Genomic DNA, 13840 nt, shown 5'->3' with positions numbered 1-13840 from the left:
AATACTGCCAGAAAACATATCCACATGCATGCGACAACACCTTTAGTCAAGTTGCTGACTTTTTTTTTGTGGCTGTGTTCATACCAAGATTTAGGTGAGATTTACAACCCCTGTTGTTTTTTTACATATTCTGGTGATATTTCCCCAGTTGTTGATTCAGTTCTTCCTATTTAAAGACCTGCTATTTTAAGAAGTAAACTTTTTCAGTGTCAGAAACAGTTATCAGGAAGAAGTATGAAACTATTGTGACAACATGCAAATCTTCAAAACAGGAATTTGTCCTTGAAGGATAGAAGAAAAAGTTGACTGCTATGGAAAATTTAGCCAAGATTGAAATAAAGTTCTAGTAAATAATTATTCTGCCAAGAGTGTCAGAATGACTGTATGAAGAGTTGAGCATGGCCAGTGACTGCAATACATGTGTGTGCACAGTATGAGAATTTTTTGTGGAAGGTAAGTACTGTGCTTGATTTAACTGAATTTTCGCTAAAATTTCAAGTTTTTTAGGTTTATTTTGGTTAAGTAGATTTTTAAAATAATTTTTAAGTTCATTTGTTTACAAGTAAATTATACATATACATACCCCCATATTTTTGTACTCAGAACCATAGCTTCCAAAGAAAGAGTGAATTTCCAGTGTGAGAACTGGCTATAGTAGTAGTTTAAGGAACAGGTTCCTGACCTAAAATAGACTACCTTGCCTATTTGTATTTTGTCACTACCTAGAGGGTGGTGATACACTGGGAGAAGTCAGATATCATCCCAAAGCATGTTAGCTAGCTATGGGAGGTTACAGCACAGTTACTTCTCAATAGGAACAATGAGCTCATGGCCACTTTTCATCATTGGGAAAGCTTGTTGTGCAAGGGCAACTCCTTTTGTGTTTATTTCACTGGCAACCTAAGTGGCACTGATTAACTCCAAACCATCCTCTCTCTCCACTCGTTCCCTTGAGAGGGGCGATCAGAGAGGATCTTGTGTGGTGGTTGGATGGCTGGAACCTCATAGGAATTCCCTGAACTCTCTGCCTCCTAAAAAGGGTCTTTTCATATAACTTAAGTATTGTAATTACATAGCAACAGCTTAAATATTAAAAATGGCAGTAGCGCTTCACCCGCTATCGGGGAATAAGAGGGACAACATAGCTGAAGAGCTCAATTCATTTCTGCCGGCTTACAACTGAACACAGTTGTTGGAAGCAGCTTATTTTGACTTAGTATCGCTTTCTGGTAGAGATTTTCTCCAAGATTGGTGAAGTATTCTTACCTTTGGTAGCCTTCGAGCTAGTTAGTGCTAGTTTAGGTTTTTTGAACCTTTGTTTTGTTCATGACACTTACCTGACAGATATATATATAGCTGTATTTCTCTGAATCCGACAGAATTTCAAAACTAGTGTGGCACATGCAGTATGGCCAGGTGGTTAGTACTCATTCCTGCCGCTGGGAGGCGGGAATCAGGAACCATTCCATTTTCTATTCAGATTTTCTCTGTCGCCGGTACTGTCAACATCTGTTTTCAGTACCTCCGTCTCTGGATTTCATTAACTTACTAGTTTTCCAATTAAGTATTCTCTTGACTTTTGGTTTTTGGATTGTGGATTGGCACACGCTTTTTTGTGGACTGTTTTGATTTTGCTTATGACTGCTCTTTGAATATGTCTGGAACTAGTTCTGCTAGCTTTCGTGTATGTTGTGTGAGTGATTGTAAGGTGAGGCTACCGAAAGCTTCGGTAGACCCTCACTCGGTTTGCATGAGGTGTAGGGGGCATATTTGTTTGATCAATGATCGCTGCAAGGAGTGTGAGCCTTTGTCTGATGCGAGCTGGAAATTGTATGATTCTTATGTTTGTAAGTTGGAGCGTGACAGGATCAAGAGGTCTTCCTCCAGGAGTGTGTGTAAGAGTCAGGGTACTAATTCCTCTCCTGATAACCCTAATGTAGACATTGTTGCACCTGTCCCTGTGGTTTTGCCTTATCCCTGAGGTTGTGTCTGACGGAGGGTTTGGCCCTGGCGGAGATCATGAACACCATCCTTGGTGCTCTGGAAAATAAACTGACATCGCCTTCAAAGTGCTGTGAAGTGTAGTGTTCCCCTAGTGTTTTGGAGGGGTGTCAGATCGGCCCCATAATGCTTCTAGGCCTGGACCTCTGTCAGACTCCCAGGACTCAGGGAGAAGGCATGTCAAAGCCGATAAGAGGGTTACGGGGCCCCCCACCGATCTGGCGTGGGCAGGTCCTGTTGTCGCTTCCCAGGCTGCCAAGGATCATGCTCTCGGCACAAATTCAACCAAGGACTGCTTTTCTTCCCCGAGGCGTCCTCCTAAAGGCGACGGGTGGAAATCTCGAAGGACTCTCGCCCTCTGAAGAGGAGCTTCAGAGAAGAGGACACTTCACGTCAGTTTTCACCGTCTTTGGAGTATTTTGAAGCTTTCCATCCACAGAAGAGGACCAGGACGTCATCAGATGAGGACGCGTTTGGCGCTCCCAGTCGCTCCAAGAAAGAGAGCTGTTTTAGCTCCTGTGAGGAAGAAGAAGGCGTCCCCTCGCCCTTGTCTTCCCACAGGATCAGCTCTTCCCCAGATATGAGATCTTCTCCATCCAAGAAGCTTTTGCTGGAGATGCAGCGCAGTTGACTTCTCTTCTTGCAGAAGGGATGCAGAATGCGTGTCGTCGTCGCAAGGATTGAAGCTGCCCATCAAGAAGTCCAGGAAGTCCCCTTCTCCTGCTCCTTTTTCTTCATCACCTTAGTCCTGCTTCTCAGCATTCGCCTGGTCTCCTCAGGGCTCAGTTCCCCATGGTGACGTTCAACGCCAGGCGCGCTTGAAATTCGCATGCAGTTTCCCAGGACGCCTCGGAAAGCCGCATGCGTCAGGACGCTTCTCTGCTCTGACGCTCATGCTGCAGGATGCTCGGCAAAATATAAATTTCCGGCTGGACATCAGGCTGGACGCCCGGATGGACGCTCTTCAGGGTCGCCTTCTTGCCAACACAGGCGCGCCTTTCGCCAGGACTTGTCGGGACGCTCCAGAGCTTTAAGGTATCTGCAGGGAAGAGAAGATTCCCTCCTTCACATCGGACCTCAAGTCCCATTTCGTTTCTCCAAAGGTTTTGGGTGACTCTCTGCCCCTTCGCCCATTGATGAGGAGAAGTCTCTGGCGACTTCGGAGCCTGCAGTTGACATCAGCATCTTCTGCTTCCTCTTCTTCAGACTACCAAGTGTTAACTAGGCTTCTTAAGGTCTTGTTCGGTGACAAGTTTCAACCCTCGGCTCTCTCCCTCCTCCTTCACAGTTAGCTTCGTCCAAAACACAATTTCTTCTGGTTTTGTGAAGATGACTTCATCTCTCTCACACAAGAGGGCTTTCAAGCAAGGTTAACACCTGGATGGAGGAAGGAAGGCCCAAGTGCAAGACTTCTTTTGCCCTGCCTCCATCAAGATTAGTGGCAAGGCAGGTATGTGGTAGTGAGACAGGAGAGGAGGTTGGCTCTAGAGTACCTTCCTCTTCATCTCAAGGAGATTTTGCCAGCCTTGTCGACGCTCCCAGAAGGTCCCTCCTCTGTCTGCTGCTAAGGTTTCTTGGTCTTTGTCTGAGACAGATCATCATCTGAAAGGACTTTTCAGCACCATGGAAGTTTTTAATTTCTTGGACTGGTGCCTGGGAGCTTAGACTTGCAGGCTTAGAAGCCCTGACTCCATTAGCCTGGGGAGCTTGTCCAGTGTCCTTTAAATTGCATGGACAAGGCTGTCAGGGATGGCTCAGAAGAACTGGCTGCCCATTTTTGTACGGGCCTTTAAAGAAGAGGGCCTTGTACTGCAACTTCACCTCCAAGTCGGTCTCTCCTGTCTCAGAGGGCAGAATTATTGTTCGCCTCTGTTTCTAGCATCATCTTTTCCCCAGTCTTTAGTCAAGGATGGCCTCCACATTGCAAGAGAAGGCCACTCAAGACCTCCTGGCCCATTCTTCTAGACGTCCTGCAGTCCCTTCGACTTCTTCCTTGGTTCTGTCTTCCAAGAAGAAGAAGCCCTTTCGTGGAGGAGCTTCTTCCTCTAGATCGTCCTTTCGAGGAAGAGGTTTCCAGAGGAGCAGCCCCTTCTAAAACCAGGGGCAAAAAGTGACTCTCAAACGACCTCCAGACACCTGTAGGAGCCAGGCTTCTTTCTTTTGCGGGAGCCTGGAGAGAGAGAGGGACGGACAGCTGGTCCCAAGAAGTCATAGAGAAAGGATACAAGATCCCTTTTCCTCGTATTGCCTCCATTGTGCACTTCGCCCAGGGATCTGTCGCCATCCTATCATCAGGAGAAGCAACAGATTCTTTTAGACCTCTTGGAGCAAATGCTCGAGAAAAGAGCTGTGGAGCAAGTCTCGGATTTACAATCCCGGGGTTTTACAACAGGCTGTTTCTAGTCCCGAAACAGTCGGGAGGATGGAGACCAGTCCTGGACGTCAGCAAGTTGAACCATTTCGTTTTTAAAAGAAAAGTTCAAGATGGAAACGTCCCAGTCTGTTCTCGGAGCCTTTAAGACCAGGAGACTGGATGGTTTCTCTGGATCTTACAGGATGCCTACTTTCACGTTCCCTATACATCCTCAGTCAAGGAAGTACCTGAGGTTTGTCCTGGGGGACAGGTATTTCAGTTCAGAGCTCTTTGCTTCGGACTCAGCACAGCTCCCTATGGTCTTCACGGGTTATCATGAGGAATGTTGCAAGGTGGCTTCATTTGGAGGAATAGAGTCTCTCTTTATTTGGACGATTGGCTCATCCGAGCCTCTTCTCAATTAAGGTGTCTGGAGGACCTTCATTTGACTTTGGATTTGACGAAGTCCCTAGGACTTCTGGTGAACGAAGAAAAGTCCCATCTGATCCCGACTCAGTCCATCGTTTATCTGGGGATTCAGATGGATTCAGTGGCTTTTCGAGCTTTTCCATCTCAAGAAAGACAACAGCAGTGTTTAGAAAAAGTTTCAGCCTTTCTAGGGAAAGAAACATGCTCGGTGAGGGAATGGATGAGTTTGCTGGGGACCATTTCATCACTGGAGAAGTTTGTTTCCCTGGGAAGACTTCATCTCAGACCGCTCCAGTTTTTCCTTGCAGAGAACTGGATGGACAAGGAGGATCTGGAAGAGTTTCTCTGAAGATCTCTCCCTTTGTCAAGAATCACCTGAGGTGGTGGCTCGATCCTCTGAAGTTGGCAGAAGGCCTTTCTCTTCAACCTTCAGAGCCCCGACCTAGTGTTGTTTTCCGACGCGTCCATTTCGGGATGGGGAGCAACACTGGGAGGGGGAAGAAGTGTCAGGCACCTGGAGAGGGGAACAGGTGTCCTGGCACATAAATCTCAAAGAATTGGGGCTATCCTGCTGGCCCTTCTTTTCTTCGAGGAGCCGAGTTTCAGGTCGGGTTGTCCAGATCAATTCGGACAACACCACAGCCCTAGCATACCTCAAGAAACAGGGGGGAACTCACTCTCGGTCCCTGTTCATCCTTTAGCAAAGGAGATCCTGCTTGGACCCAGGCACGGGGATCACGATCCTCACGAGGTTCATTGCAGGCGTGGAGAATATCCGTGCGGATCTTCTCAGTCGGCAGCATCAACTGCTACCGACCGAATGGACCCATCACCAAGAGGTGTGTCAAGGACTGTGGAGGCTATGGGGACGTCCCCTGGTGGATCTCTTTGCAACTTCCAGAACAAAGAGGCTCCTCTTTACTGCTCCCCTGTTCTAGATCCAGGAGCAATCTCAGTAGATGCTCTTCTCTGGGATTGGAAAGGGATGATCTTTACGCCTTTCCTCCCTTCAAGAATCCTGGGAGAAGTCATCAGGAAGTTTCTGCAGCGTCGGAAGGAACGAGGATGACGTTAATAGCCCCCTTTTGGCCAGCAGCGGATTGGTTCACAGAGGTCATGTCCTTCCTAGTGGACTTCCCAAGAACTCTGCCCATGAGGGTGGATCTTCTCAGACAGCCCCATTTCGAAAGGTACCACAAAAACCTCCCGCTCTGAGTCTGACTGCATTCAGACTATGAGAAGCTGGCCAGAGCGAGAGGTTTTCGAGACCAGTGGCAAAGCTATTGCCAGTGCCAGGAGACCTCTTCCAGCAATTTGTCTATCAATCCAAGTGGACCGTTTTAGGAGATGGTGCAGAAAGCAAGGGCATTTCCTCCACCACGACCTCTGTGCCCCAGATAGCAGACTTCCTCTTATCTGAGGGTGAAGGATAAACTGGCAGTCTCGACTATTAAGGGCTATAAAGTATGCTGTCGGCAGTTTTTAGGCACAGAGGCCTGGATCTTCTAACAACAAGGACCTTCACGATCTCTTGAGATCCTTTGAGACTGTCAAGGTGCCTCAGCCCAGGACTCCTTCTTGGAATTTGGATGTTGTCCTGGTTCCTTATGTCCAGTTCTTTTGAACCTCTGTCTTCTGCTTCATTCAAGAACATTACTAGAAAGGCTATTTTCCTAACTGCTCTGGCGACGGCAAAGAGGGTTAGTGAAGTTCAAGCCTTTAGTAAGCATATTGGCTTTAAAGGACATAATGCTGTTTGCTCCTAAGCCCTTTGTTCCTAGCCAAAAATGAAAGCCCTTCAAACCCTTGGCCCAAGAGTTTTGAAATCAAAGGTTTGGCTGAGATTCTGGACAACAATCAGAGAGAGTCCTGTGCCCTGTCAGGGCTCTCAAATTCTACTTAGCAAGACGAAAGAAAGTCGAGGCCCCTCGGACAATCTGTGGTGTTCAGTTGAAGAAGACCTGACTTACCTATGTCCAAGAATGCTCTGGCATTCTTTTTAAGAACACGATCAAAGAGGCCCATTCATCCTGTCAAGATGGTGATTTGAGACTTCTGAAAGTCAATGCTCATGAAGTGAGAGCCATTGCGACTTCAGTGGCTTTTCAGAAGAATATGTCACTCAATGATCATTCTGGGTGCCACCTTTTTGGTGGAAGTAACTCAGTGTTCGCTTCACACTACCTGATGGATGTGAAGACGACATTGAAGACTGCTCTTCGCTGGGACCATACGTTTCCGCAGACACAATGTTGGGGGAAGAGATGACACTCATCCTATCCTTTAGAAGGTTGGTATTTTTAATCTTGTTTTGTATTTTTGGTTGTTGGGTGGCCATTGATGGTGGACTTCCCAATTGTTAGCTTTAGTTTATGTTAGGTTCAATGGCTTAGTTAGGCTTGGTCAGGTGGTTGGTTTTGCTCCTTTTGCCCTCTTGTATGGTCAATATGGTCTAGTCCCATTGTGGTCACGCCCCGTTGACAGGTCATCTAGAACTCACCAGCTTTATAGGTCCCTACCTTGCTGGAGACTCTAGTAAAGCAGAAGCAGACTTGGGTGACAGTAATCACTTGAAGTCAGCTATGCTAACAGGTAAGGAACCAAGGCGTCAATCACCTACATTTGTGTTTGTTTCCTAAATCCTATTCTGTCTGTCCCACCTCCAATGGTGGGATTCAGCTATATATATATCTGACAGGTAAGTTTCATGAACAAAATGATATTTTAATGATAAAATAAAGTTTGTTCATACTTACCTGGCAGATATATATATTCATAGTGCCCACCCACCTCCCCTCAGGAGACAGTGGCACTAGAAAATCTGAATAGAAAATGGGAATGGTTCCTGATTCCCGCCTCCCAGCGGCGGGAATGAGTACTAACCACCTGATCTCCCACTGCGTGTGCCGAAAGTTTTGAAATTCTGTCGGATTCAGAGAAATACAGCTATATATATCTGCCAGGTAAGTATGAACAAACTTTATTTTATCATTAAAATATCATTTTAATTGTTAAAAGCATAAAGTTTATCAACATTAGAGTATTGCAGTGAACCTGATGACGAGAATACATAAGCATCTTATGATTCCTAACATTTTTGCTACCAGTTAAACAAGTGTCAACATGAAAGATTTAGTACTTCTTGTTTGAATGCAGGGGTCTGGGAAGAGAGAAAAAAAGGTTTTTTTCACATTAAGATAAACTTGAAAGAGACAGAAAGAGAAAGTATATAATGATTTTTTTTGTGCTATTTATCTTCTATAGTTTGTTCTGTATAACCGTTTTCCTTACTAGACTCGAGCCCTGTTTGGGATTTGTGTAAAATTCTGACCATTTTTCCACCTGGTTTGACCTCTTCAATTATGGGATTATACGATAAAGAGAAAGGGTAGTTTAAACTCCTAGTTAAACATGATTTGAATGGTGCCACAAGTATATATGATTTACATTTCCTCAGCACTACGAAATGACAGTTATGTGCAGCCAGGGCAAATGGAAGGTTTTTGCTTCACTGTTGTAAAACTTTGTTTTTAAATTTCATTTCTTTAAAAAGTGAAATTTGACTGTAGAGAGAAAATATGGGAATATGTCCACATTTGTTGGTGGTTTTTGATCTTTCCTTTCTTTTCCCTAAAAACCAGCTCTCCAAATTATAATTTTCTTTATTGCCCAATACAGAATCTGTTGCAAACAGTTTTTGATATTTGGCCTTTAACTGATGCGATTGACTGCTTGATTGATGCCAAACTTTGAAGTTCCATTTTTCTTTTTCCCATTTGTGTTTGGTACACTGGCCCATTTTTGTTAACCTTTCATTGTACCAACTTCTTATCAAGCACAGATCCAGCTTTTGGTGGGGAGACTCTTGAATACTGTAGAAGAAGATTATTATTCATTTTATGGTTTGAACCAAGGGTCTCAGTGATCTGACCCAAGTTCTTTTCTCAAGTTTCTCATGAATCAAGTTTGTGATTTTTTCCTTCTCCAGGAGAAAGGCAGCCGGATTAGGAGAATGTGAGCCCTGGAAATGGTGTCAGAGTCCGCTCATAAAATGGTTTGATTTAGAAGAGACCTTAGCCTAAGTCTCTTATTGGTTGATAATGTTAAGTTAGATTCCTGTTTCTCTTGGAGAATCACCAGCCCCCTCCTGTAAAATACTCCTTTGCATGGCATTGTTCCTACAATCCCATTGGGTCTCAAATCAGTTTGACCAGAAAATCAATTGTTAGTGAATCTGTTCTTTTAGGGGTGGCTAAAAGTCCTGAAGGACAAAGTGCATTTCTCGGCCAGGGTAATCAAGCTAGTCTCCACTCTCTTTTTCTTCTTGGAAGTGAAGACTCAATCCTGTGCACCAGGAGGAGCCAGAAGGTTTCTCCATTTCTGGCAGAAATGGAGAGTCTACCAAAGCAGACAATGGGTAGTATTGTAAAGGTTCTGTTCAGAGAGAAACCTCCTTTAGTCAATACGCCCATCGTATTGACTGCCTACTTTCAGTAGGTTCAGAGAAGTATTTGGCCCTTTCAGAAGAAGTTGCTTCCCTTATCAGGAAGAACTGTAGAGGTGGTCAAGGATGTCAAAACAGAGGGTTTTTACAACCATCTAATTGTAGTCCCCAAGTCATCTGGGGGTTGGAGACCTGTTCTCGATGTTAGGGCTTTAAATTTCTTCGTCCAGAAGACAAAATTCAGGATGGAAACGAACTAGACAGTCTTGTCATCCATTCACCAGGGTGACTGGATGATTACCATCAACATGAATTACACATACTGCGATGTTATAATCCATCTGGACTCCAGGAAGTTATTATCGGTATTTTCCATTAAAAGTGTTAATATCATTAGCTTGTGCTTCAGCGGATCATCGGCATTCCTCAAGTGTTTACAGACTTGCCCTCTTGCAAAACGTGGCTCCACTTTATGGGAATAAACATCTCCCTGTACAGGCAGTCCCTGGTTAACGGCGGAGGTTCGTTTATTGGTTGAAAATTGCTGTTAACCAAATTAAAGGCATATACAACACCAAAAGTGAGTATGATCTTAATAATATTAAATGGATATATTGGCATGATAAACCTCTTACTGGCAACTGAAAATCTTTATTAACGTTTTTGTTGATTCACCATAAAAACCAAACACTGTTAACAAATGAATGTGTTTTAACTGGTAAACCTGAGGTTAACTGGGGACACCAGCATTTGGATGAAACATCTTTGATCCCCTCAAAGGAAATGGCTGATTGGACCTAGAAAACATATTTTGATAAAAGATCTAGGATTAATCATCAATCTTCATTAATGTTTTTGTTGATTCTGTTGGTACAGAAATTCTTAATTTGGGGATGACAATCAACTCTCGGAGTTTTTGGCTCTTCCGTCCCTCAAGAGAATCGAATCCTGTCTTCAGAAGGTATGCAGCTTTGTCTCTCTTACGTCTTGTTCGGCCAACCAGTGGATGAGCCTGTTAGGAACTCTAGCCTCCATCAAGCAGTTTGTCAGGTTAGGAAGACTCCATGTGAGTGTGCTTAATTCTTTTAAAAGCCAGCTGGGACAGGAGAACTCACCCAAATTCATTTGTTTTTCCCGTAGCAACTGAGATCAAGACGGACCTGCAATGGTGGTTGTCTGAAAGAAGACTTTTGGAAGGAAAGTCTCTTCTTCCTCTGAGCCCTGACCTAGACTTCTACTCAGACACATTGTATCTAGGTTGGGGATCCCTTCTGGGGAACATGGAAGTTTCCAGGACATGGTCCAGAGAAAGCTTCATATCAACATCAGAGAATTGAAGGCAGTCCATTTAGGCCTTCAATCCTTCTCGACTGTGACTTTCAACAAGACAGTGGTGTTCCACTTGGACAACACCACTGCTCTGTCTTACGCCAGGAAGCGAGGTGGGACTCACTTCTTCTCCCTCTGTGAGGCAACAAGGGACCTTCTTCTGTGGGCAGAACAGAATCAGACCAAGATCAGTCTGTTTTGGTTCATGCTGGCAAGTTGAAACCTCCTTTTGTAGATGGACAAACAGCTGCTTCAGCAACAAAACAGGTCCTTCCCACAGAATGGAGTCTACATTCACAGGTTTGAATAGTCTCTCCTCTAACCTATGGAAACTGGGAAATTGAACATGAAGACTTATTTTACAACATCAAGGAATTATCACCTTCCACTGTTCTGTTCTCCAGCCCTGGACCCTCTGGCATGGCCGATGGATGCCATGCTCCAGAATTGGTTGAACTTGGACCTATATGCATTCCCTCTATTCAACATGGTCAGGGAAGTTTTAAATAGATTTCTAACCCATCATAATCTGTCAATGACTTTAGTAATTCCATTCTGGCCTCTGAAGAAGTGGTTCCCATACTTCCTCAAGCTGCTAGTAGACTTCCAGAGGCTACTTCCACAAAGACCAAGTCTTCTCAGACAGCCTCATTTCAGACGATTTCATCAAGGACTATCTGCTCTTGCCCTGACAGGCTTCAAACTGTCGGGAAACTCATCAGAGCAAAAGGTTTTTCAAGACCAGTTGCAGAGGCTATTGCAAGATGTAGACATCAGTCTTCTTGCAAGGTCTACCAAGCCAAGTGGATACTAGCTGGTGCAAAGACATACATCTGATCTTTTCATACCTCAGTTGCAGATTGCAGATTTTCTGCCTATTTGAGATCCTCTAGGGTCTAATCTTAATACCATTAGAGGTTACATAATTACTGCTGGTTTCTGTATTTTTGACACAGGTTTGGATCTGACTTTTGAATTCCAGGATCTTTCACTTTAACAAATCCTTCGACACAAGAAAATAAGAACTAGTTTGTTGCCTGGAATGGGATATTTTGTTGTTTTAAAGTGGCTTCTGGTTCAATTAGGGTTTGAGCTCCGTTTCTTATTAAAATTTTAGCAATTTAATGGGTCAGTGAAAACTGCTATTGATAAAAGGGTTTGATTTTCACAAGGTTTTGTCTGTTCATTTACTAGTCAGTTTTCTGGCCAAGAATGAGGTGATGTCCAAGCCCTGGCCCATTCTTTTACCACTAAAAAGTTGATGGAGGAAAGAACTCTGTACCTTGTGAGAGCCTTAAGATATTACTTAGACAGAACTGAGAAAATCAGAGGACCTTCTAGCTACTCTGGTGCTCTGTGAAGAATCTTTCCCAACCCCTTTCTAAGAACGCATTGTTATTCTTTCTAAGGGACCTTATTAGCTTAAGTGCACTTTGAATTGATTTATTGATCTCAGTTAAGGTTAAAGCTCATGAGATCAGAGCAGTAACTACCTTGTTAGCTTTTAGACATATTTTGTCTATCTCTTCCTTTTTACAGTCCACTTATTGGAGGTGTAAATTGATTTTTGCAACGCATTATTTATTTGATGTTTTTAGTTTTATACCAACAAAGCATTATTTCATAATCTCAATTTGTCAGTGGCTGGCATGGTATTGAAAAATGGGCATAGGAAGCATTCCTTCTATCCTTTATGTCTTCTCCTTGATATAGGGTTTGAGTCTTGGGAGCCTGGAGGTATCATGTACCTTTCTAAATCACCAGTTTTTAGTGGATGGGTGGTGGTTTTTTATTTCAGTGTAGGTGACAGCATTGTCTGGTTGTTTTTATTGTGGTATTGCACCCAGGGCAAAGGCACTTATTGATGCTTAGCGAGACATCAGACATGTCCTTCGCTCCAAAGCTCTCACCTAAAGTAGAGACACTCCACAGCTATACTGCCACGCCACTAGAGGTTAAGATGAGCAGCAACCAGTGGCAGTATCTACCTGCAGTAGCTCTCTTACCAGGTAAGGAAACAACATGCATTGTATCAATGCTAGCAACTTTTCTATTTCAAATTCATTTCAATTACTGAATGTTTTGGAGTAGAATCTGTCCATGTATACCACCTATCAGTGTGGGATTCAGCTATGTAATTACTTGGTAAGTTACTTATTTGAAAATGTTATTTTCATGATAAAATTAAGTTTCATATATACTTACCAAGTAATTACAGAATCGGAGCCCTCCCTCCTCCCCTCTCATGGATGTAAGGGCACAAATGAATTGAGTCTTCAGCAATGTTGTTTTTATGTTCCCTGATACTGTAGTGGGTTTTCTTCATGAAAACAAAAATATTACCAATTTTTAAAATTTAAGCTGCCAAGTGAGTTGAAACTATTTTATGAAATTACCCATTACAGTTTGATGCAAACTTAATTTTATCATGAAAATAAATTTTCAACTGGACACATTGTTTAGGTTTTGAATAAAAAAAATAATGTTATTACTACTTATGGCTACTGTATACAGTATTGGTATGTCAATTGTTGTGATTTAGCCTACATTCGGAGGCTACCATTCATTTTGAGACAATTAACTAAGACTATACATAACAAGTCAATCTTCCATAGCCTAATTTTTTGTACCAAGATCCATAATCTTGTCATTCCTTTGGAACTGATACTAGATGTCAAAGATGGACAAATCTTCATCTTGAGGTTAAAGTTGAGGAATGGAAAGTCTGACTCCCGCAGTTTCTTTAATGTTTCTTGCTTTTTAACAGTAGATGTGTACATTGTGAAAGTATATTGGTTCCTTGTAATACAAACGTTCATTTAGGACAGAGTCTTTGTCAAACAGCATCAATTTTGTTGGTTAGCCTAGGCTATACTGTACTCATGCCTAACTTAACTGTTAAATGCATGTTTTTAGCCTACACATTCTTACATTGGAACTTAATAAGTGGCATTTTATATAAGTAACTTACCAAGTAATTGCATAGTTATTGGTTCACTAACCTACGGGAGCTTAAAAATTCAAAATTCGCGCGGTGGTGCTGTTATCGTTAGTGTGTAGGTGATAAGGTCCTGCCCACCATCCAGGACTCGAGGAAACAACCCAGTGGAGAGCTCAGTTTATTTTCTGCCGGCTCCAGTTAACATCAGAAGTTTTCATGCAGCTGCTTCTTCGCTTTTCAGATTTTCTTTGCATGAATTTGGTGAAGTATTCAGAATTTGTTGCTTTGTGGCTTGCTACCATTGTCGAATTGTTGTTCGAGGTGTTATTTAGTTAACGATGTC

General features: G+C 43.2%; 1 protein-coding gene across 4 annotated transcripts in view; it reads left to right on the top strand.

Annotated features, from left to right (window-relative positions):
- Positions 1-13840, top strand: part of LOC136840280 (transmembrane protein 186) — a 104680-nt gene that overhangs the window by 75195 nt on the left and 15645 nt on the right. Inside the window, exon 2 of one of the 4 annotated variants that reach the window (XM_067106956.1) lies at positions 208-453. The exons of the other annotated variants lie outside the window; for them this stretch is intronic. The gene's annotated coding sequence lies outside the window, so the exon portion shown is untranslated. The remainder of the gene's footprint in view (positions 1-207; positions 454-13840) is intronic. 4 annotated transcript variants of the gene reach the window in all.

The sequence above is a fragment of the Macrobrachium rosenbergii genome, chromosome 7, assembly GCF_040412425.1.
Source record: "Macrobrachium rosenbergii isolate ZJJX-2024 chromosome 7, ASM4041242v1, whole genome shotgun sequence".
Taxonomy (NCBI): domain Eukaryota; kingdom Metazoa; phylum Arthropoda; class Malacostraca; order Decapoda; family Palaemonidae; genus Macrobrachium; species Macrobrachium rosenbergii.
This window is presented reverse-complemented; position numbering and strand designations above follow the sequence as displayed.